The 26,108-nt window shown below is 44.2% G+C and overlaps 1 pseudogene; it reads right to left on the bottom strand.

The window, feature by feature from the left end:
• The window catches only part of LOC132650920 (grainyhead-like protein 2 homolog), a 59,353-nt pseudogene that overhangs the window by 10,038 nt on the left and 23,207 nt on the right, over positions 1-26,108 (bottom strand).

The raw sequence follows: 26,108 nt of genomic DNA, 5'->3' as shown, positions 1-26,108 counted from the left end.
AATTATATAGGCCAGCCTTGCTTATACAGTCAGTGAATTGCAGGTCAGCTGGGGCTACACAGTAAGACCCTGTCTCAAAACAAAACAAACAACAACAAAAATCATAGTTCATTAGAAGTTCCATAGTCTTTCTTGCATTTGCTTCTGGATTTGTTTCTGCTCTGAGTAGAATAGAAATCAATAGTCCCCACAAGTCACGACAAACAAAAAGCTGCCAAGCCTCCTCCTGCGCTTTCTGGAGAGTGACAGTGCTGCTCTGCTCAGAATGACCAGGGTCATGAAATGCCAGAGTGGGAGCAGTATGAAACCCACCGTGGCCACATTCTTCTAATTTTTTTCTGATTACTACTCAGAACTGTAGATAGACACTCACAATACATTCACAATATCACACAGCTGTTCTCTCAAGTTCCAAAACTTTCTCATCACTTCCACAGGAAATGCACTAGTGTAGATCTTCCTTCTGCTCCCCAACCCATGGCAAACTTGCCTGCTTTCTCTCTCCCAGAAGTCATTGATTCTGGACATTACTGATAAATTGAATCGTGTAATAGAGGACATTTTGTGTCTTCCTGCCAGTTTTACTCTGTATATACTCCTAAAGAATTGGAAACAGATGTCCAAACAGAAAGTAGCCCGTGAACATTCACAGCAGGGCATTCTCAGGAGCACCCCAAGAAGGAAAAGCACATGGACCTGTTAGCTGAATGAATGAAAAAAAAATGAAGTATGTTGTGTTCATACAGTGAATGATTACTCTGCCAGTAAAGAGAAGGAAGCGCTGGTTTGTAGCATGTTCTAGCATGGACACACACCAGGGAAAAGTACAAATGAAAGTGATCTCAGGCCACTGCGTTGTGTGGTCTACACATAGGAACTTCCTCACGTACTGCAGTGTTCAGCCATAAGCCCAAATATCCCATCCGATGCATTTCTCAGACCAGCAGCCCCCAGGAGAGGTGAGAGGCAGCGCTGGTCCCCATCACTGTCACAGCCTATTCCCTACTGCACAGCTGTCTCTGAAACTGCTCATACTGAGGCACAGTCAAAGCTGGGTGAACAGCGTGTGAAAAAAACACAGCTTTCCCTAGGTCGTGCTGCTAACCCTGGCCTAGGGCAGTGGAGAGAAGGGGAGAATCATCTCAAACCACTGCAGTTCTGCAGCAGATCTTTCCCCATAACCAACATGTCCTCTCTCCACTTTGGAATATGCTAGCCAAGCCAACAAGGCACCATGGAGCCACCTAAGTTCTGCCCAGGTGGCAGGGCAGGGACTCTGGAGGCTGAGGGGGCTGTGGCTTACCGCTTCCATCAGGCCCTTCACTGTGGGCGATCTCAGCATCAGGGCGTTGAACACGTCATCACTCTCCTTCCGCACGTACAAAAGCACTGCAAGAGAAGGGGACAGCCAGCGTGACTCCTGTCACATGGGAGTCTCAAGCTGACACCACCTGCTCTGCCAACAGGCCAATGACTACTGGGATGTACCAGCTCTGACACCTAGATCCACACTTTAGTTTCTCAAGAAAGGCACACAGTCTCCTCATGACTACTGTTCCCTGTGCTCATTCAGTGAATACCACTGAAGGCTCCTGGGTGCCATAGGCTGTATATACCAAGAGCTGAGGTTGAGGCAGAGAGCTAATAGACCCCATTCTCTGCCTTTAGGGAGTTTATGGTCCATTAGGAGAGACAGGCAGGTACCAGATGACCTAGACACCATTGTGAGAGTCATAAAGAAAGAGCCAAAAAGAGGATGCTTTCCAGACAGCTCCTACCATGGTGAGGTGAGGGAGAAGGCTAAGATACTCAAGTATCTCTGAGTTGTGAAGAGCATAGAAGCACCAAATCTAGAAAGGAATGACACCAGGAGAAGAGCAGGTCAGGCAGACATTCTCCTGCACAGGCTTGGAAGGGTACCAGGGTAGCACCTAGGACAGTCCAGGAAGAACTTAGGATGCAGAGAATCACAGATTTGGGTGCAAGTCCAGCTCAGCCCCTGCTGTGACCCTAATGACTTAATCTTTCCCTGTCTGGATAATCTGTGAAGTAGGACACTAGCATCCAGCACATAGGTGCCTGCTGCCAGTTCTGGGAAATAAGGTCCTTGTGGTAGGCTTCATCTAGGCCCAGCGCACAGAGAGGCTCAGTCTTCAACCTACAGAAGCAACCAGGAAGTAGGTGTGGTCCCTGTGCCCTCCCGCGAGGGCATAGCTTTTCCTTTCACTTCTCTGTAAGAGCTCTGAACTGGGGAGTGTGCAGGCTAAGATGGGCAGGCACTGCCGATCTCAGCAATGTAAATGGACCTCGGGAGGCTAAGATGCACCTGTGGGGTCCCACAAACATGGTCACCCTTGCTTCTGCTTCCCCTGACCACTGAGTCCTCCTCCTGTGCCCACCACTCCAGCAATCATGCTGAAAGGTCAGCTCCCAGAAAACAAAAACAAACCAACCAACCAAACAAACAAACAAAAAACTGGCCACTGTCATTCAGGTGCAGTCCAGCATCCCAGAGGGCTACTCTTTTTATCCTCTGGCAGCAGCGTAACTTCTCACCCAAGGGAAGAAAAAGCTGAAACCCCTCATCTGTCCACACTAGGGAAAACTGCCCCAGGCAAAAACAATAACAGCAAAACACTGGTGAGCCTACATCTCAACTATCATCTTAAATCCACCTAGCTACCATCACCATCAGCAGAAAAACAAAGGCAGGACTGGGAAATGAAATCAGCCAAATCCAAACTCCATGTCTCCCCTCCCCCTCCATCCCAAAGGCTTTCTTAAAGCTGTGCATATAAAGGCCACATTGACAGGGGTTCTGCCCAAACTCCCTTCTGTGGCCTGTGAATGTTCAGGTAGATTGTGGTGACTGTGGTAACGGGAGGAGAGGCAGAGGAAGGAGAGAGGCAGACTTGGGCACTGGTGCCTTCTTTATCAAACATCAAAACAGAAGTGCCGAGTAAATATGCAGACTGACTGCATTTCCTACAAGTTTACAACTTTAGTCCCTTGAAGCAATCCTGCATCACTTCCATGTCAGTTAAGCTGCCTAGAACCCAAAGGCTATCAGAAAAGGAGGCAATGTGAACAGTGTGAGAAAAATACTTAGAATGCGGACCCTGGCTACATCCAGATAAGGAAGAGTAAACCCAAGAGGAAGACATACTGGCAGCTATTACTTGATGGAAATTCTGTAACTTCTTGAAGCTCTCAACAACAGAAAGAGAGGGAAAGAGCAACTTCCATCAGGATGACCCTAGAGAGCTTACATTCTATTAAAATTAGCACTACTAATAAATAGCCTCAGCTTAAACCATTGCTTTTCCTGTTGCTCAGGGGTGGCTGGTAAGAGCTCAGGTGCTTCATTTTGTTCTGTTTTGTTGAGCAGGTGGGGCAGTCTCAGCCTTCCCCTGTCAGGCTTGCTGACAGCTAGCCTAGAGGCCATACTGGGCTCCAGACCGTTAGAGGGCTTGCCCACAGAGCCAGTTTTCATTAGATTTATTCTGGGGTGTACCAATGGCAACAATCCTGCCAACCACAACAGGAACCAGCACTGAACATCCCAGACATCACACAGCCAAAGGCAGGCAGCCTCTTGTGGAGCCCCAAAATGACTCTGACCCAGTTACCCTGACAAGTGGCTGCAAAGGAAAAACAACCTGTAATGATGGCTTTGCTGTTAACTGTCACCATTCTTCTTGAGCGACTTCTGACAAGTAGGAGCTGCCACTAACCCTCAATACCTGAGCCAAGCACCTGCTCAGAGCAAGGGGCCCAGTGATGTCTCCATCCTTCTCCAAAGAGAAGCTCTTGGAGGTAGCGGGGAGGTGGTTCTTACCGCTGGTAGGTTACAGCGCCCTCTGTGTCTGAATTCAAAGTTTCAGAAGCCATACCTTAACTTTTACTTATAGGCCAATACAATTTGTAGTGGCAATTTTGGTGGCAGTTTCACAAGCTTTGAAAAATAGTTTATTGGACCAGCTACCAGGCTGTAAATATAATTCCACACACCAGTGTGACTCCTGGTTTCCCTATGACTCTGCCCTATTCCTAAGTAAAGTCAGGGAGGAAAAGACACCAAGGAATGGAGGTGAAAACAAGTGATGGTGAACTGGGAGCCACCATCTCATATGGGCGTGCCCAACCTGTTGTTGTTAATTGTTTCATCTATTGAATATCTCTGAATCACTGGTTCATGAGACGCACTCACAGAGCCAATGTCCTCTGAACTATGTATTTCCCTGCTGGAGGAGTTGGGAGCCACATAACCGTTCCTCCAAGGCCTGTAATGGAAAAGCCTGTAACCTCCCATATGAGGGAAACCCCACCAGGATTGGGAATGGTTCAGTCTCAGGGAGTGAGTTCTTGACAAGACACTCCCTAACCTTCACACCAGTGGCACACAGGAAGGAGAGATACCTCGCTTTACGTTTTCTTCTTTAATCTGCTTAGACGGTGTCGGACCAAACTCCTCTTCCATGGGCCTGAACATCCGTTTAACAAGGACGCTGCTGCTGGAGAAGACAGGCAGAAATGGTTAAATACATCAGAGGGTACTGACCTGTCCTCCCCTGCAGGCTCTACACCACCATCCACACTGAGGGAGAAAGATGGAGCCACAAAAGGGAGGTTGCTGAGCCTGCCTCTCCTTTTCTGTTCAGAAGGTCAGGGCCACGGAAAAGCTGATGGCACCCAAGTTGCAGCAGCCTCTCACATCCATGGTGAGCTCCCGACAGGAGACAACACAGGCCACTTCAACAGACCTCTCTTGAAGACTGTCCTGGCTTCCTACAGTTCTCCCTTTCCTGGTTGCCACAGTGAAGGTTCAACCCACTCCACTGAGACCAGAACATTCTCTCTGGAGTCAGTTCTGCGTTTGCTTTCAAAGTTCTTATGCTTTTCAGACAGACTAAGGGAATTAGAAGAGAAATCAGAAAAGTGGAGATTTTCAATTCTTTAGTCTCAGGCGTAGATGCAGACTTGTAGAAAATGATCATTTCTCTGGAGACTAGCCCATGAGGCAGTGTCTAGCAATCACTTAGCAGAATGGTTAGGACAGGACTTCAGCAGTCAGACCACCTCGATGGATTTTAAATCCCTGCTTTGTAGTTTATTACTGTACAAATTTGGCATGTTGCTCAACTTCCCTGCTCCTCAGTCTCCTAAAAGGAGGCTGTTGACTTAGAAATGATAATATTTGAGGAACTAGAAGTATTAATTACACCAAATTGATCAGTATACACTATTTACACTGTCAAGTGATCGTACCACACCAGATAAATAAGTACAAATATTATGTGCAAATAAAAATTAATTACTTTAATACAATTTAAAAGGAGGCTGGGGAGGCGGTTCAGCAATAAAGGCTGTACACTGCTCTTGCAGAGGACCAGAGTTAGGTTCCTAGCACCATGGCAGGGGCCTAAGCTTTCTGTCCTCCAGCTCCGAGGGATCCAATGCATCTGACCTCCACTAACACCTGCACATGCGTGTACATACCCACATGCAATGCACACATGGTTTAAAAAATAATAAAAATGCTAAATTTACAGGAGGCTCTCTACAGGAGGCTCCCGGGAGAATTCCATGAGTGTCGGGGACTGAGGGGAAGCACCACCAAAGTGCTAGATGAAGACAATGAAGATGCCGATGATCACAGGCTGAGGGCAAGAACAGAGGAGACTAGATTTTCCACCCAGAGCAAACAGCTCACTACCTCCTGGTCTCACATAGGAGATGGACACAGTAATTAACCCCAGTCCTGCGGGTAACACAAAACTGTGACTCCTGCCTGAGTGAGCTTCCTGCCACCAGAGAGCCATTCAACACTTCTCAAGTCAGGTTGGTAGGGACCCAGCTTATAAAAGCACATGCACACTACCTGGGACAGTCTGAAAACATTCCTATCCATGTTGGAAGCGTATATCACTAAAACCAACGGTACTTAATTTACCTCCAAAGGGAGCATCAGCCAACTGAGTTTCTTAACACACATCTCCACCTTGCTCACTTACGTCCCGAGCACTCTGAGGCAGCTGGATAAGAACAATCTTAGCCCTTGTGTCCACAATGACAGAATGCTCAAATGTGTTATCAGCCTTCCACACTGTGATCCAGCTAATAGGAAAAAAGGCTATTCGCATGTGCCACCTTCAAGGGAACCATCTCATGAAAGAGCTACCCAAGAAGCATCTGAGATGCTTTTGAGGATAGCCTATCAAGAGCCATCTTATTTTATTTCCTCTATGTCAAACAGTAGAAACAGCTAAGGAAAAAACTATGACTCAGGTCTCACCTGAAGGCAGTAAAGAACTTTTAGGACACTGCTGCCTCTGCCTTGCCCTTGCTGCTTTGTCATAAAAGCAGGCATGATACTGTCTCCTCTTGGAACTGACCAAGAACTTAGAACTGTAATAGTAGTGACCATGAACTAGTGACCATGAACTTAGAACTAGAAGATTAAAAAAAAAATCCATACACATAGCAGCCAGGCACCATTAGGTTAATAACTGGTAAATTGCCTGAAATGTTATCAGATACCTTCTCGTGCTGTGTGAGTCAAGCTGCTTCACAAAGCAAAATTCATTTATATTTTTCCAGTTCAGTTGACTTTTGAGAACAACTTAATCCAAGCCACAGCAGGCTTTGTCATTAAAATAGTATCTCAGATAAACCACATTTCTCTTGGGAGGCCAAACACTTTCAAATCTATAAACCAAGTAGGAGTCAGTAAGTTTTCTATGTTATGAATCCAGTAGTTTCATTTATTTTTCAAAGCAAAACCAAACAAGGCAGCTATGACTTGCCCGCATTCTAATGAGAAGAATGCAGGCCGAAGGCCTTCTTGTGCCCAGCTCAGTGACACTATATAATCATTTGCAAAGGATCAGAGAGCAACAGAGCAGAGCTTTCCCTGACATCATCTCCATCACGAGGCCATCAGTTAGAAAAACCCAGGGCCAGCAGCACACTCAGCCATAGGCTTGTGGGGTTAATCACAAGGAAAACAAGACCCTTGGAAGCAACAAACAATATTAAGATTCATCCAAAAAATCCTGAGAAATGTTAGGTCTGATGCAAGAGCTACAAAGCTACCAGGACTTGTGGTGAAACTTCTGGAGAGCACAAGGCACAGACACGCTCTGCGGGGTATTCTCCAGCCTCTTTAACTACCGCAAACAGTGAAGCTAACTCAAAATCACAAGCTTGGCCTGATCCATCGTCCTGATGGCTGCTGTGACAATGCCACTGAAGTCAGTACCTCCTCAGGGCTAGATGAGCACACACGGTGTCCTCAGAGCTCAGAGATCTGTCTGCCCTGCCAGGAGAGCTCATGAGATGAAACAAGGTTAGGCCTTGGTAAAGACCAGAAAGCTTACACAATAGGATATGCCCAGCCCCCACCCCTGTGCCTTCCCCTCAGCCATGGGTCTAGAATTGAGGAAACAGGGCAATGGAGGCACATTGGTGAGTGCTGGGAATTATGGGTAAGCACTGGCTCAACCTGTGCTTCTATCATGTACCAGCTAGACAACTTTGAAGAAGTTTCCAAATTTCTCAAGGCCTTTTTCCTCACTGTTAATGGCAGATAATAGGAAATCTGGGAGATAACAGGAAATCTCCCAGATTTCCTATTATGAAAAGAATACACATAAAAGCATTCAGAACCTAGCCAAGGTATCCAGGGAGTGCTATTACTTTAACATATAGCAATAGCCAAGGACCCAGCATGCATTAACACAGAGGCACTAACCTGTCCACATTGCTCAATCAGAGATGTATGGAAGTACAGGACATGGCTGTCCTTGGAATGGATGACTACGCAACAACACAGGCAATTCTTATGGAGAGACCAGTGGAGTTACAGGTAGGTCACTGGCCACTTAGCTTGCAAAAGACAGGCTGATGGGTCTGCACAATCACTTCACACTCTCCTAAAGTTCCCCTTTATAACACTCCCTGTGAACTTTATCTCAGGAATACCACTAAGCAAAATGCCAAATGCTGGGGATGTAAGAGAGAGAGCCTTCTACAGCACCCTCAGTATAGACCTGAGGACATGGAGGTTAGGGACAGGAAGGCTGGATGAGGCTTCATGTGGATAAACAACAGTCCAGAGGGTGGACTTGGCTTCCTGAGCTCAAGCCAACATTCTTTTCATGACGCCATGCTGTCTCTTTATAAAATATGTGATTTAAAGATTAGAATTCATAGATCTAATCACTTGTTTGTTCCAACCAACTGAAATCTGATTATTTCTGTCCCAGGATAAAAAGAACAAACTACCCATTTCTGTTTTTGAAATGGGAGTTTTTATTTTCTAGACAGACTGGGCTAGCCAAAACGTTTGATCCTCCTGCCTCAGATCCCTGATTTCTGGGACTAAAGGCATGAGCCACTATGCTTGTCTTTCTAATCAATACTTAAAGGATTTACAACTGATTTTAGAGATTTGGTCCTGGACAAGTTCCAGTCCTAAGCAGCCTGAGGGTTATTTAATTTAATTCCTTTGAGAGTGTCTTCCTCTGAGACAGAAGGTGGCAAAGTTTGTCTGAAAAGGGCCCAGCAGCAAAGGTTTTTCAGATTCTTACTGTAACACTCAATTCTGCTGCTGTATCACCAAAGAAACCATAGAGAACACATGAAGGAACTAATACAGCTGTGTTCCAGAAAAACATTCCTTGCAGAGGCTCAGGTGTACTTCATATCACCGATCATGTAATGCCAGTCTTCACTGGAGGTTTTTAAACTATTGAAACTATCTTAGTCTGTAGACCATTCAAAATGGGTGATTGAGGCTGTGTGGCGTACACACCTTTAATCCCAGCACTCAGGAGGAAGATCTCTGTGAGCTCAAGGCCAGCCTGGCCTACATGCTGTGTTCCAGGCAGCTAGGGCTACAGACTGAGACCCTGCCCACCCCCACCACCACCAAAAGAAGATCTGGCCCTTGGTCTGTCACTTGAAAACTTCTGCTTCAGGAATAAAGCCAGCAATATCAGCTATACTTCCTTCACCAATTATGAAGTGTCTTACATAGGAATGGAAAAGTTTGACTATGGTTTGTAGGAAATTTATCTTGGGATGTTAGGTATACACAACTAATGCAAACAATAAGCATAAAATACGTATTAAGGAATGAATGTGGTTTTAGCCTGCTTTAAGAGAAAAATATAGCATTGAGCTTATAAGAGAGTTCCCAACATAATCTGCAATTCAGGAGGTTCTAAACACATGTATTCAGAAAACAAAAGCAAATAAAAACAAAACAAAACCAACTTAGTGGTCAGGCTGGAGAACTATGAGGTTAAAAGCACTGGCTGCTCTTCCAGAGGACCTGGGTTTAATTCCCAGCATCCATAGCACAGTTCATAATCACCTGTAACTCCAGTTCCAGGGATTCAATGCCATTTTCTGGCCTTCATGGGCAATAGGCATGTAACTGGTACACAAACCCACACAGAGGCAAAATGCTCTTTTTTTTGCTGTTGTTGTATAAATTTAGTAGTCTCCCATGAGAGAAATTAAGATATTAAAAGATAAAATTATATTGTAACTAAGAACAGTTTCAGGAAAGAACAGAAGTTTGAATGTTGAGGGTGGAAAAGGCTTATCCAGAGAGCAGAGCAGGAGTGAATGGACAGAAGTTGAACACTGTTATCAGAGAGAACGTGCTATGATAATCTCAACTGTTAACCAATATGAAATGAGAGACCCTAAGAAGATTTGTAAAACACACTCTTGGGTATGTTTGTCAGGATGTTTCCAAAAAGAATTAATTAACCAGAGAAGATCATACTAAACATAGGCAGTGTCATTCAAGAGACTGGAAGCCTAAATGACATTCTCTAACTGGCAGAGGCCACAGAGGAACAGCTCTGGCGTCTGCCCCTGCCTCTGCCCTATGTTGTTCCAAAAGAATAAGCCAAAGTACAGTTTTCCTCCTTTAAACTCTAAAAGCTGAAACCACCCAGCTCTTAGAAATAATATAATGAGCTTCCTCATATGCAGAGAGCATTCGTCACTGGCAATATTCAAATAGAAGGCAGCTAGCTCAACACCTACCCTGTGAGAATGTGCTACCAACGTCACTGTGTCCTAGAAGAGTCATCTCGTGACCTTAAAACAGCCCTTTCATACCTGCAAGCTTCTGAGTATATAAAATGAGTTAAGGAAAGAAACTACACTGAAGAGTTAGCTGCCCCTAAACATTTATAGGTGGGCATATATTCTCTGCAAAGATGGGGCCAGAGAGACACATCTGGAAGATACAGAAGACAACTTCCTACCCCAAACCCACAGGGCAGTGAACAGGTTCTCAACCTACTCAGGCCCCATTCAACACCTTGAGTAAGGCTTCAGGAGCTGTTTGTGTCTCGGGCAGTTTTGAAAGCAGGAAAGGCTTTTACACTCTCAACCAGATCTTGTGCTGAGATGAAACGATGGGAAGCAAGAGCTATCAGAAAGATTTCAACAAACAGTGCACTAGAAGGGATGGGCCACATTTGCAAAATTACCATTTAGTCAAAGGCAGATCACAGGGAGAAAGGGAAGGTACAGAAGATGGGCTTGCAGGAAAAGGTGACCACCTGTTGCCCCTCTCTCCATTCTAGGTCACAGCACACGGGAAGGTCCCATCTCCTGCCCAGGGCGGCCCAGGCTGGGAAGGTGCATTGCCACCCCACAAACAAACATTATGTGCTTAGAATGAAGGACTGCTCTTACCCTTCTCGTTCGTCATCTGTGTTGTAATACACCTGTGGGGAAAACAAGAGGCTCATGTCAGACAGCATAAAACAGAAATCTGAATGAGTTGTCTGACTGTACAAACTATCTGTGAAGAGGAAAAAAGATACATTTGATTAGCAATGGTGTGTGTGTTAGATTTTATAAAGTAAATTCAGAAATGTGACTATTTCTAGCTTAAGCTGGTCTGATCTGATCAGGTTACTCTGGCTCTCTGCCAAATGCTGCTCCTGACAATAAGAAAATCTGTTGGTAAGATCTAAACACATTCTTTAGAAAGGCTGTGCTGGCTCCCGCGTGTTTGTTCATCAAAGCGGGCTTACCCTGGTTTCCCATCACCACAGAAATGTAAGGGTAAACTGTCAGCAAAGAAACTGGTGGACAAATATTTAACTGGGATGCCTATTTCACATATCAAATAGGGCCAGCATCCCTCAGGACTTGTGGCTCCTCTCAGCATACCTCACCCCGACCCCTCCTCTACACTCCTCTCTTGGCTGGACTTCCTGTTCCAACAGCATGTAACTCAGCCATTTTGGCTTTCTTTGCCTCTTGAACCTGGTGGCAGCTCTTGGCTTCTCTCTTACTTCTCTCTCCTCACCCGTTTAGTCAGCTGGCCGTGTTCAGCCTGGACTCCTCCCTCTGCCTGCTTTGTCCTTTACATATACAATAAAAATCTCCACACTTTAAGGGTAGCCACATCCTCCTCTTTTTATTTCAGTTTTTCATTCATTAACTCTCTTCATGCTCTAAAGGTCATGTGGCAAAAGGAAGCTCTCCAAGGACAAGTGTCATTAGGAACGAGCAGTGGCAAGCACAATCAGAATTAGAGAAACTGAAGCATCCTGCAGACAGTGCCAGACAGTGGTGGCACATGCAGGCAACCATCTCTCTCTCACACACACAGCCTTGCTGGCTGTCTTTTCTGGACAAGATACAATATTCATATTCTTTCCTCTTATATATTGGTTCCTATGTAATAAGACAAGATAGAAATGTTAAAATGAATTTTAGTAGAAATGTACTCCATGCAAAAAGTATGAATATATTTATTATCATATTATATCATGAACCGAGAAACAAATAAACACACACACTCATGCATATGCACACATGCAACCCCCCCCCACACCATGATCCTCTGGTTGTACAGCTGCCTTGTCACTATATAAAACATTCTCCAGAAAAAGGAGAAGCTGCAAGATTGAGAAATCAGGCTGATGTCAAGTCCCAGCACTTAGAATGCGAGGGGACTTGAGTTTGTCATAATGCTCCTATTTCTCAAAACAATCCTTTCAGCTAAGGATTCTGGATTCAAAAGAAAACAAAACGAGGCAAAATTAAAGTCCCAATTAGTATGGCCAAAACAAACTCGGGCTGATGCTAAGAAACATCTTCTCTTTCTTCTCCAGTTTTCATTTCTCCCTTGGGAGAAGTAACCTTAAAGAGTAAAGGAAATAACATCAGCATCACCTGAGAACTCTGGAAACCTTCCCTTATAGAGGACCGGTCTTCAGTTAGCACAGGAAAAACCGTGAGCAAGGTCCAGTTCAGCTCCGTCAGCACTGGAGTGCTAGACCCAGCACACCAGTACCCTACTTTTAGTTTTTATTGAACAAAATCATAATTAATTCTCCTGTGGATGCATAGTTTTCATCATGAAATTTCAGTGTCTGCATAATCTTCCACAAAACTAAGCTGTCATAATGATTTAATTATTGAATATTTATTTGATTTCCAATCCTTCATTTCATTTGTAGATATAACCATAGGACTTGGCTATTGTGTTTTTGAAGGAAGATCTAACACTCTTTTTCCTTCAGATGACTAATGATTTATCCACTCAATGAGAACTACTAATTTGCTAAGGAAAAAATTGTTGACAAGATCTTAATTTCTCTCCTCTGGGCAAATGTATGTATGAAATGTATGAAACAGTTTTACCTCTCACCACTAGGTGGCGATATGTGCACTGACCGAGTCTGCTTCACAGACACCACAACTTGAACAGGCAGATGAGGAGCTTTCTCCTGTCCTGTTGTCAACAATGTTCTAATAACAGCTCACACCTTTCTTTGCCTTAGCATGCCAGTCTTTCCTCCCAAGACAATGTTTTCTGTAAAAACCTACTTTTTGTGTTGCCATTCCCCTGCTGCTTGAGTTTATTTTTGTGGCCTGTTCTGCGTACACACCAGCACACCCTGAGGAGGGCAGTAGGAGGCTGTGAGCAAAAGTAGTACCTGTCCAGTCCTCTGCAGGTTGGCAAAGTGAACATCTGGTATGAAGAGCACGGGCTGCGAGTGCAGGTCAGGCATGGTTTTGAAGTACGTGATGTCACTTTTCTTCTGTAAAGGTATGGGAGCCAGCTTCCCGTCAGAGGCTGCACGAAACCACAACAACCACAGAACAGGGCTATGCACACATGAACACTGTCAGCCAAGTCCATGATCCTCCCCCAAAGCTTTCCCAGCAGCCTAGATTATGCTTCAAATGCCCTTCCCCAGGCCCAAATAAACAAAAAGAGCATGGGATTCTGGGAAGTACAATGAGGGTGGAAGGCTCCTCCACTTCCAGCTGTCCTGTGTGTACCGCGGAGGACTTCTGTTTGCTTTCCATATCAACGCTGCCCCTGTCTGCACTGTAGGGGCAAAGCAGGCCACACCTGGAGCCTTCGTACCTTCCCCTGTAGCCAGCTTCTTCTGTCTCTTCAAAGGACCCTGCTGGCTACCATCAGCATTGGGGAGGGGTTGACTTACAGTTGTTGCACTGGGTTTGGGAGGCCTGGCCCTTCCCTTTCTTCCTATTCTGCTTTCTCTCTTCATCTCGGATTTTTCTTTCTGCTCCCTGATGGGGAAAACAGAGACCAAGCAAGGTATGTTTTCAGAGCATAAAAGAATATTCTCATTTTCTTTCTCTCTCTCACACACAGCGTGAAGATGGGAAGAGGAAGCCAGGAAGCCTCCTGCCTCAGCGAAATGAGAACACTCACAGATCTTCATGCTACATTCTGACCTGTAAGGCCAGCTCATCGGATTGCTGCCTCTTCCTGTCTCATGCCTACTCCATGAACTTGGCTTTTGAATCCATGGGGAAAGAACAGGCTGAGTTCTCTGGCCCAGTGTCACCTGCTGGGTAGCTCAGTGCTATTAATAGAACAGCCTAAGCACTGGCCCATGGCGTCCGCTCCTAGGCACAGACAGCTTTCAGGCAAGTGCCACTTCCCAGGGCAAGTTTTCCTCTGCCTATGGTTATGAATTTTTTCAAAAAATCATCACAGGAAGAAATAAAGGGGGCGTTTTTGTAGCCACACAAAGATGTGGGATCACTCTGCACATGAAATTATCGTATTTCCCTGTATGCTTGGAGATGGTGCTCACTCTACCACGTAGGAGAAACATGCATTCACTCACTTCTGTGCTCCTGTTCTTTGTAATTTGACTTCTTATTAGCCAAATTCAAGGCCTTCTCCTGCTCCACTACCTGATCAGCTGCCCCTGGTGTCAGCATCATTTGCTGTTCATATTTCTTTTGGGCCATTTCTTAACCTATTTTCCTCTCCTGATCCCAGAAAGGCATCCAGCACAGCTTCCTCCATTCTGGCTTCAGCAGAATTCAAGTAGACCATGAATTCACAATGCCCTACACAGGTGACATTCACAGGACACCAAGCCAAACCTGCTTCCTAGGTCCATGTTAACAGTCTGTTTAGGAAACAGTGACACACACCACATAAAGCACCCAGTAACCTGCACCCTTCAGACAAACCAAATACACTTTTGGTCACACTGACTCTTACTGGTCTTACTGACTCAGAGCAGAAAGCCAGACAAGACTAGGATACAGTGGGGACTTGGGTTCAGCAAGAGCACCATGGCTTTGGAGGGAGTTCTTGAAGGATGGGCCACTGCTGTTTTCCATAGATGAGACTCAGACAATCACAATGCACCTTTCATACCAAAAACTACCAAAGAACTAGCAGTTCTTATGCTATTTTACATTAAATTTTGAGGTGTCATTGATACTTACAGGTCATGAAAATCCACAGCAAGAGGGACAACATAGAGAAATATAGATACACCGGCTACAAAAAAACTCATCAAAATAACCCAGATTTTTGTAGAGCCTTTGTGTTTAAACAAAGAGAAATCAATTCTAAATGCCCCCAATAACACCTTGCTCAAACCAACTTCAAGTTTGGAGTGGGAAATGGCAACATTTTTTCTTAGATGCATACAGAGCACTTTGCCATGTGTTGGAAGCTATGTGTAATTCAGTATTCCATACAAATATGTATTATCTACCCCTATAAATTATAGTTCACTCAAGACACATCCCAAATTATACAAATTATTTTTTCATTGTCAAATTTTGTGTTCTTTTTAAGTATTAGTGTCATGTGAAAAACACTCATCATGCTGAATATTGCCCTGGTTAGTTTGTTGTGTTTTTGTTTTGTTTTATTTGTTTGTTGATCAACTTGACACAAGCTAAGGTCATAGGAGAGAATCTCAACTGAGAAAATGCCTGTGGAGCATTTTCTTGATGGATGAGAAAAGGCCCAGCCTGCTGGCAGTGGTGTTGGCCGTGGCACAGGCTCCTGGATCTAAGAAAGCAAGCTGAGCAAGCCGGGGAGAGGGGGTGTGCAGGAGCAGGGCAAGTCAGTAAGCAGCTCTCCTCCATAACCACTGCCTCAGTTCCTGCCTCCAGGTTCCTGCTGTGAGCTCCTTCCCTGCCTTCACTCTGTGATGTGCCCTGGAAGAATAAGACGAAACAAGCCCACTCTCCCACCTGCTGCTTTTGGTCATGGGCTTTATCCCAGTGCTAGACGGCTAACTCAGACAGATAGTGCAATGACCTGAATGAGAACATTCTCCAGAGCCTGGTATGCAAACACTTGGTCCCCAGTTGGTGGTGATGCCTGGGAAGGTGGCAGGCTCATTGGAGAAAGTGCATCACTGGGGGTGGGCTTAAGAGAGTTTAAAACTTCACTCCACTTTCTCTCTCTGCACTATGCCTGCATCTCATCTTCCTGCTCCTACTTTCATGCTCACTTTCACACTGCTATGCCTCACCTGCCATGATAAACTCAACCCTCTGGACCCATATGGCATTTTATCTTAGCACGAGAAAAGTAACCAATAAAAATGGGTACAGCCCAAGAAATTTTACTTTTAAAGAATGGTTTTATTTGTGCTATTTCTGAGAATAGCCAAGAAAGAATTGTTTAAGAATTATCTATATCATCCTCCTCTTCAGGAAAACAGCAAACAGCGGATGGTGCAGAATACCTCTGGTCCAGGCTTGGAAGGCCACAACAGCTTCTGCAGAGGACTTGGCAGTAGCCTTGGGGACTGAGGTTATAATAGATGCTGTGAGGCTTCTGGAGGTAAAGCCAAAGACAAGGAGTGGATCCCTGTCACCAAGCTGGGCCACCTGGTCAAGGACTTGAAAATCGAGTTCCTGGAGACAATTTACCTCTTCTCCCCACCCATTAAGGAATCCTAGACCATCAGCTTTTTCCTGAGAGCATCCCCAAAAGATGAGATTCTGAAGATCGTGCCAGGGTAGATGCTGCAATGAGGACCCAGTTCAAGGCTTTAGTTGCTATTGGGGACTAGAATAGTTATGTTGGCCCTGGTATTAAGTGGTCCAAGGATATAGCCAATCAAAACCCGAGGGGCTATCATCTTGGCCAAGCTTTCCACTCTTTCTGTATGGAAAGGCTAGTTGGGGAACAAGATTGGCAAGCCCCACATTGTTCCATGCAGAGTGACAGGAAGCTGTGGTTCCACACTGCTGAGTCCCCCCCAACCGAGAGGCACTAGCATCATCTCTGCTCCTGTGTCCAGAAAGCTGCTAAGTATGGCCAGTATTAATGACCGCCAACATCAGACAGGGCTGCACTGCCACCCTGGGCAACTCCATCAAGGCCACCTTTCATGCCATCTCCAAGTCCTACAGCTTCTTGATCCTGGAACCTCTGGGAAAGACTGTGTTCATCAAATAACCTCATCAGGAATTCATGGACCACCTTGAGAAAACCCTCACCAGAGTTCAGAGGACCTAGGCTCCAGCTGTGGCTACCACATATGGGGTTTTATACAAGATCATAAAATGAATTAAGCGTATTTTTGGAAAAAAATTATATATGTGCAGTATAGTTTTCAGGAACTAGAAACACATTATACACTCTTGGGGAACTGTCATTCTCATTTCTAAATAAAGCTGTGATTTCAGTAAGACCCAAAAAAGCACTACACATTCAGTACAGACAGATCTGCCTCCACCAAGATCTTGCATCACTTTATTTCCTAGGAGTACTTGTCGCCAAAACTTCCAGAAAACATTACTTCTACACTTAGGGAAGAAGTCCATTTCATTTAAGAGGGCAAATTTGATGCAGCTGATGCAATTACAGTTAACCCATCCGCAAGGTCCTAAGACTCTTCTTCATGTGAGTTTCTTGACATTCCCCACTCCTTAACACTGCAATATACAGAAACCTATGTCATCACTCACTGCTTGAAAAAAATGCCAATCCATCATGCTTCATTAGGGCATTTAAAACAGGAACTATTAGGAATGTGACCTTTCTTATTGGCAAAGCGTACACGAGAGTGATCCATTCTGGGTTTTCAATGTTTAAAATCATAGCCATACAAGTAAATGGTTTTTCCAACCACCTTTTCCTAGCCTAAGGCCCCGCCATGTGACTTCAACAACAAAGCTTTGGGGCAGGTAGGGAACGTACACATTCCCCTTCTCATCCTTTCTCACTGAAAGGAAAAATAACTGAATGAAAATAGGTTTGTTTTTTTTTTTCAATTGGCAAACAACTGGTATAATGAGCCCATTTTATCCCTTAAAGCCTCTTTTCCTCTAGGACATAGGCTCACAGCCACAGTGCAATACTCTCCTCCCTACAAGTTTGGGGGTTTGTGTGTGTGTTTGTTTAGTTTTGGGTTTTTTGAATGATCAGTAGTCACTCTCACATTCAGTGTATAAAGTTAGTTATTGATTCAAGGAGTCTGAACTGAGACAGATCTATGTCTGGACCCAGCTCCTCTGCTGCGTGAGTCCAGCCAAGTGCCTTTGACCCATGTGTATGTACTCACTGAGTGTTGCGTCAAATGGTCTCTGGGCTCTGGAGGCTACCTAACTGTCCCTCGGTTCTATAAGGGCTATACAGCTGTGCCTACAGTGCAATTCCAGTGGCTTTTATTATCTTCTCTTAACCATTTCCTCTCTGCTGTCACTTCTCTCGGCTCACAGGGATGCATTCATCCCTGTGCTATTTCATTGCTATAACAGGCAATTTAAAACAGACTGATGTAGCATTAAGAATGAAGGGTAGCATGGAATTAGCTATGGGCCTCTTTTCATTTCTCTTCTCCATCATCTAATCTGAAGTAGTCACCAGTGCATACCTATAAGCAGCCAGTGAGATTACACTGTCTTTGTTACCTCACTTGTTACCACACTTGTATGTGTGTTGTGTGCAAGTGTCCTTCAGTGTGTTCTGAGGCCAGAGAAGCATTTGGAATGTCCTCCTCTATTATGCCCTGACTTATTGCCTTGAGACAGGTCTCTTATTGAACCTAAAGTTTGCCATTTAAGCTACAGTGAGTGGCTGGACACCCACATGCCTCAGAAACAATCCCAATGTTACAGGAACATGCAATACACCCAGATTTTTATACTAGTGGTAAGGATTCAAATTTAGGGCCTTGTGCTTACATGAAAAGTACTCTTATCCACTGAGCCATTTCCCTGCAGTTTATTGAGCTTTTCAGTAGTCATCCTATGGCCACACTGATGGCTACATGTCTGCACTCTCCCCCATCACTCACCAATTTACAGATAACTGTGTGCCCTCCATCAGCATATCACCTGTGCTTTCACATTCCATGTCTAGAGTTTATTCTCTACTAGATTTACGGAGAAGCAATATTCACCAGAATTGGGATGTTATATTGTCGTTTAGGTTTTATTTGAAGTTTCTGTTTTTCTATATTCTTTACATTGGAGTTAATTGGGTCGAAAAAAAGTCCTTGGTTTACTTTATTCTATTCAGATAACTATTTTCTCCTGATATAGTATTACTGTTGAAATTTTTGATGATAAAAATATCCCTATTCACTTCTAATTATGTATTTTCCTTTAATTAAATGCCCAAAGAATAGTTTTCATCTTTTCAAAGTCTGATAGCTATGCTTTCTTTTTTTAACCCCCTGAGACAGAGTCTCACTGGCTGTCTTGGAACACACTACATAGACACGGCTGGTCAAACTTACAGACACACACCTGCCTCTGCCTCCCTAGTGCTGGGTTAAAAGGTGTGTGCCACTCTGCCCATCTGATAGCTGTTGCTTCATATTGTTTTCCTGAGCCAGTTCCCCCAGCACGGTATAAACACTCTCCCATGGTTCTGATGTACCATTTTTGCATTGGTTGTATTCTGTTGCTTGGGAGTTTGTTGTTTTTTTTCTTGGTTTGTTCTTCTCAATGACCACCGTTCTACAAATATTCGGCCATCTCTAGCTCTTGTCTGTGGTATGTTCACTCCTCTCTTTCATAATTTCCTTCTATTCTGCGCTGTTTTCCCACCTGCACCTCCTTATGACCTGTCACTGGCCTAGCCGCTAGCTGCTTCTCGTACATTATGGAATACTTCTGCTTCTATTGCAAGTTCTTGCCTGACCTCAAGCATAGGTCTATTCTTCATATACATGGTTTTCAAGCTTCCTGTTAGCGAGATTCATTGGCTCACTTTGAGATATTGGGCTATTTTTCATCTGCTGGGTGGTAGTAGCTTCATGATGTTCATTCACTGTTCATAAGGAAGTTGGTCTGACCTTAATCTTGTTTTTAATGAAATGCGGTTTTTTTTTGGGGGGGGGCTATTTTCTGAGTCACGTTGGGCAACATGAGAAGCTAGGACAGTTCTCCCCTGAGGCTTGTAACCTACAATCCCTCTTCTTAAATGTTCACACAGTAATACAAAGAAGCGCACTGTTATTGTTGCTTTAAGGTGTATTCATTTTATTTTGGGGAGTGTTTTGTTTGCATGTGTGTACATGCACCACATGAGTGCCTGGTGCCCACAGAGGCCAGAAGAGGGTACCAGATCCCTTGGAACTGGAGTTGCCAATGGCTGTAAAGCTGTCAGTTACTGGAAACTGAATCTGAGTCCTTTTCAAGAGCAGCGAGTGTTCTTTAGGACTGAGCCAGCCCCTAGTCTTTTGTTTTATAAGATGGCCTACTCTGTATATAAATACAGAGTATAGACTTTGAAAAGATGAAAACTATTCTTTGGGCATTTAATTAAAGGAAAATAAATAATTAGAAGTGAATAGGGATATTTTTATCATCAAAAATTTCAACAGTAATACTATATCAGGAGAAAATAAAGATATTTCTGTGTGCTTTCTATTGTTACAATAAAGACCACGGCAAAAGCAACCTGGAGAGCAAAGGGCTTACTTCTTCTTACAGGTGCAGGCCATCACTGAGGGAGAAAAACTCAAGGCAGGAACCTGGAGGCAGGAACAGAATCAGAGACCGTGAAGAAATGTCTCGTACTGGCTTGTTCTTCAAGATTTGCTCAGTTTGCTTTCTTATATACCCAGGATCTCCTGCCCAGGGCTAGCAAGCTAAGCCCTTAGTAAGCTAAGCCCTTCCACATCACCCATCAATCAAGAAAATGCTCCATAGACTTACACACATGCCAATCTGCTAGAGGAATTTTCTCGGTGGCCCTTCTCTTACGAGAAAACTCTCCAGCTGTGTGGCAAAAACTAACCAGGAGAGTGTCCCTTCCTATCTTAATTTTCTTTTGTGCTTTTCTTTCCTGGCCACCTGTTTGCCAATTCCAGCAGCTGATTTTACTCTTACCAGTTTTGCCCAGAACAGGGTTTTCCCCCTAGATCAGGGCTTTACATTGTAACTTCTCATGAAAAACAACATAGCAATGTCAGTCCCTTTGCACACACCAGCCAGCTAGGGTCTTTAGAATTTTTTCCCCCAGCCCACCTCACACCCTGTCCTCAGAAGGCCCCTTGGTGCTTTCCAACGAGTGCCTTAGGCTCCGTTACTTGCCCTCACAGAGGCTGACCTCACACAGGCTGTCAAATGATCAGTACACGTGCTCACACCTGTGACCATCTCTTGTACCTGACCTTCAGGGTTGAAGCTTTCTTATTCTAACTATTCTGTTAAAGTTTATAGTAGCAATTATGGAGACGAAAGCACTGTGTGCTGTGTAAAAATGATGAACTTATTTTGTAGGCAAGGTTTCTAGTCCTGAAAGTTCTAGGTGATGCCCCATGCAACTCAACAAATGGCCAAGATTGCAATGTGTGTTCTACAGTAGTGTCTACACCCAGCGGATATTCCAGATCTGTCATCTCAGCTGCACGCTCGGACCAAAGCACAGTATGCTACAAACTGAAGGTTCCCACACTTCACCCGCCATGTGCTGAAGCGAAGCCCTTAACGCTGGTGAGGTGATGAGGCTGATCCCTGATGTGACAGTGTCCCGTGAAAAGACACAGGAGAGCTCTTCTCTTTTTCTTCCATGTGAGCACAAGGAAATAACATGCCTACCGGCAGCCAGGAAGTCGCTCACAGGGACAGAACTCATAGCGCTGAGGTTTCCGTAGAGAGTACATTTCTATTGCTCACACCACCTAGCCTCAGGTATTTTGTTTTATCAGCCTGAGAGAACTAAGCCCCAGGGCAATGCCAGTCATTAAATTAATGGTAAAAATACTGAAAACAGCAAGAGCCAAGACAAAGGACAGTGGATGGATTGGTGACTCCCTAAATATCTAACAGGACTTGAGAATAAAAGACTGCCATGTCTCTGTGGTTGGCCGAGAACAGCGACAAGGGAGAAATGTCATTAAAAAGAACATCTAGCCATAACAGAACCTTTCTGACAAATTTTTCTTTACTCATCTTGTCACAGAAGACCTTGATCTGGTGGTACGCTCTGTGGACGGGTTTATTGCTGCGGTTATTGTAACTGTATGTGTCAATCTGAATCATCAAAGGAAGTCCTTTCACGCCCTTCTGGGAGGAGAAATCTGTACTCAAGCAATTCACTGTGATGAAAAGCTGAAGGAGGCAGCAAAAGAAGAAAATTCACAAACTGCCATGCAGAGGACCTTCAAAGAGGGAGGCAGGCAGGCATGTGAAGTGAAAATCCTACACAAACCTATAAGGACAACTGATAACTGTTCAATACTCTCCCATAGAATCCTGCCAGATGCACAAAACATTATATGGCTGTAAACTTCTAAACAATTTGCTTTGATATTTGAACTTGAAATAGACAATTTAAATGACTGTCTAGAAAGAACATCACTATAAATGAGTTAACTATGTTATTTTCTTGGTATATTAAAATCGCCACTTCTGGGGCTACAGAAATGTGTCAGCAGTTAAGAGCACTTGCTACTCTTGCAGAGGACTAGGGTTTGATTTCCAGGACCCACACGGTGGTGCACAACTGTTGTAACTCCAGTTCCAGGGGATCTGACACCGTCTTCTGGCTTCTCTATGCTCCTGGATGCACGTGGCACACATACATACACTCAGGCACACCCACATACTAAATTAGTCAATTAATCTAAGAAGTTGACACTTCTAGTTATAACTTTCCCTAACCTCTGACCTGCAGGATAAAAAATAATAATAATGAGATAACTATTCTTTTTTAATAGAATAGCATTGAAACCCAGTTATGTTTTGTAAAACTTCCTTCCTTGACTGTGGAGCGTGAGGTCTGTCTGGAATAATTTCTTATTATTTAATATGACCTGGCACCTAATACAATGCCTAGAAAAGAACTCACTAAGCATTAGATAACTGAACTTACAGGAATCCCACTAGATTGCAAGGCAAAAGCCCCGACTTCAGCCTCTGGTAGCATTAACCAGCTAAGGGGCCTCATATATGTCACTCAATACTTGCCATGTTCAATGGTCCCGTTAAAGTGCCTGCAAGCCCTCTCCCTGAAAAAGAAAATCTAAATGCTAACCTACTCCACGTTAGTGAAGAAGAGGAGCTGGCAAAGGCAAGAAACGAAACAGGAGGGATTAAATAACAGCATAAACCTCCTCCTGTTAACAGGAAGTGGTGGCACACACCTGTAATCCAGCAGTCAGGGAGCTGAGTCAGGAGGATCATGAGGACCAGTGCATCCTCGGAATTATAGCAAGATTCTGAACAAACTAAATCCTCATCTTATAACATGTGGCATCAGGAAATGCAATAGAAAAACTTTTAAAACCTTCAAGCTAAAAAACAAACAAACAAACAAAAAATATACAATAGAAATGACATGATGCCAACAGGACAGAAACTCTAATCAGTTTTTGAGAGTTCTATTTGATTAACAGAATAAAAAACAAGTTTCACTGTAAAGGATTGGTAAAGACAGAGGATGAGTGTAAATGAGCTAAAAATGACCCTGTTCTACATAATGGTGGGTCACAGCCAAAAGATGGCATTTTCATAGTTTGCATCTACAATTCCCCCAGAGATGAGTGCTGTTAGAGGCTATGAAAGCTTTAGGAAGTGGCCTGGCTGGGAACTCTGTCTCTGGGTCCTATGTTATATAGCCAGCCCCTGGCTCTTGGCATGCTCTCTGCCTTCTGGTCCACCTTGATCTGAACAGCCTCTGCCACACACTCCTACCATGATGCCTCCCACCCACAATGCACTGGGACCTTCTGAAACTCTGGGAAAAGAAAGAAAAACAAAACACCTTTCTTCCACTAAGCTGTTTCTAACAGGTGCTCTGGTCATTGTGACACAAACTAATATAGACACTATGTAATAGCGATTTTTATTGGAATGAGCAAAGAACACTGACAAGAACTAGGAGGAAGGGTAGCAGGGACAGGGGTGGACCGGGACATATATTATTATGTGTAACACAGTTTCAAAAGTGTTATCCCATCAAAAGTGGGCTTTTGATGGATGTCAAAACCTTTGTGCCTCTGTGAAAGTGCCTAGAGTTGCCCTGAAGGAAAATGAAGGCCACAGAGTTCTTCCTAGGTACAGGGCTGATCTGTTTGATACCCTGTAGACTTTTAGTAATTTACACCACCAGGCATCTAATTGTCAGTGCTTCACCTCTTCACACATCCTTTTACCTGTGAGCTCCTCCTTATGCCCATCAGGGGTGTCTAAGGACATTTGACAAGTTTCAATGATGTGCTAATTACAACAACTTTGCCAGCTGTGCCACTAGCTCCCACCTTTCTAGCCAAAACCCGAAAACAAATACTAAAGGTACTCTGTCTCACTGTACGTCTAGAGATCTAATGTGTGGGTACTCTGAGAGACATTGGATTTGTGTTAAAGAAATGTTTTCCCATCTGTTTGTCTTTGAGACAGGGTCCCCTTGGCAGCTCAAGGTCACCTGAAACTTGAAGCTCCCTCTTTAGCCCAGGCTAGTATTAAACTTGTGGTGATCCTCCTGATGAAGGCTCTCTAGAGCTGGAATTACAGGCATGGTGTACAATAAATTTTAGCGGCTTTGTACACAGACACAGGCATAGGTGCGTGCACACAGGAAGGGAAAGAATAACTGTATAATACATAGTTTAATTTCCCTACTTTGCTCTTTATATACCCTGTAATATCATGTTATATATTATAAAAATAAAGAAAAGATACTTTTAAATATATACATTCATTTCACTCATTCATTCTTTTCATTCATTTATTCAGTCTATAAGTATCCATGGAAGCACACAGTGAAGCACACAATGCATTAAATGGTGTAGGATCTTAGAAAGAGACAGAAGCTAACAATTCGAGGAGAATGCAACCAGTGCTCAGCAATGACCATCATACAGTGGTCGAGTACAAGAGAGGTGTGAGCAGAGGTCCCGCAGAACAAAGTCCTCAGCCTGGAGGAAACTAGTGAAACATAAGCCACAGATACTCTAGATTTGAGCAGGGGCCTCACAGAATCTAAAGAAGCCTGGGGGCAGGGGGGTGAGATCCACTGAAGATGCAAATGCCTGAGTAATGAAGACTATGGCAGGCAGGATGCATCTTCCAAACTTCCAGGGTAGAAATATTCTGTCCATAACAGTCACAGTAACAGAAAATGCTACCTTGGAGAGTCCCTAAATGACAGAGAAATTTTATTTAACATTCACTTAAGCAGCAAATGTTTTCAAATATCTTAAGTTTCCTGAGGCTGCAGCAACACAAATATGCAAGCTCTGTGCCCTGCAACCACAGAAGGCAGGGGTGAGATGGGGTGAGAGATACGTGCTGGTGTCTTAAAGATTACAGTAGCAACGTGGCCACTGATGTGATGGTCAGGAAGGAGGCATCCTTTTCTAGGCACACTTGACTTGTTCTATTGCTGCCAATGGGATGATCTAGGCCAGAATGCAGTTTTGTATCAGCAAACAAAATGCTCACTCTGCTGAATTAGTGGTTGTCCCTAATTCTGGCCCTGCATTTCACAAAGATCTCCCTGATGTAATCCACCATCACTCCAGACTCCATCTATAGGTCTGCCTAGTAGAAGAGAAGACAATGTTCCGGTGGATATTTCCTACATGACTGGCTTGCTAATTTGCATGTCATTCACTGAGGGTCAATGATAGCTAGGAAGAAAAGCTAATTATGGTCTGTCATCTCCAAGTCTGACCTAAGAGAGCTAGAGCAACAGATCATGACTATTTACAAGGACCACTTAAGTAGCCTAGTCATCTAGAGCCAATGAGATAACGGATGCTCACTGGCAATAAATAGACTCAGTCATCCTTGGAGAAGGCATAAAAGTCAATCACCCTTTACACAAGGTCCTTAAGAGCCAATAGAGTTCAACAGGGAGATATTTAGATTTAATGCTCTTAAAAGAGAAAGGTCTCCACAGAAGGCCCAGAGTGGCTCAGACTCAAGGCAGCCTGATCCCATAAAAGGTAAACCTCAGGAGCCTGCCTTCTGTGCTGGCATCTCTCAGGTCAGCCCAGCATGCAGGGTGCTGTGCTGGGCTCAGCAGCGCTTCCTTCTCCTGGCCACCTCCTGGAAAGCAGTTTCAGGGTCTGATGGCATCAATCACAGCCTGGCTGTGCCACACTCAAAATCCAAATGGTTGAACTTTAACGGAAGTGGGGGTGGGGCTGCACAGAAGGCTGTTAACTGAAACCTTGGCCGAGGAGCTGATAAGCATTTGCTTCTTTTGGCAAACCCAACCATGTCCCACAGCTCCACCAGCAGCAGGCAAACACAAGAGCAACTTTCCCCTAAGTTGACCTACAAAGAACCCAACGTAAATGTGTTGCAGAGCTGAAGACAAAGCATGATTTCACCCCCTGAATGTTCAT

Source organism: Meriones unguiculatus (assembly GCF_030254825.1).
Source record: "Meriones unguiculatus strain TT.TT164.6M chromosome 13 unlocalized genomic scaffold, Bangor_MerUng_6.1 Chr13_unordered_Scaffold_34, whole genome shotgun sequence".
In the NCBI taxonomy this organism is placed as follows: Eukaryota; Metazoa; Chordata; class Mammalia; order Rodentia; family Muridae; genus Meriones; species Meriones unguiculatus.
Note: the sequence above shows the minus strand (reverse complement) of the source record. Positions and strands in the feature narration are given on the sequence as shown.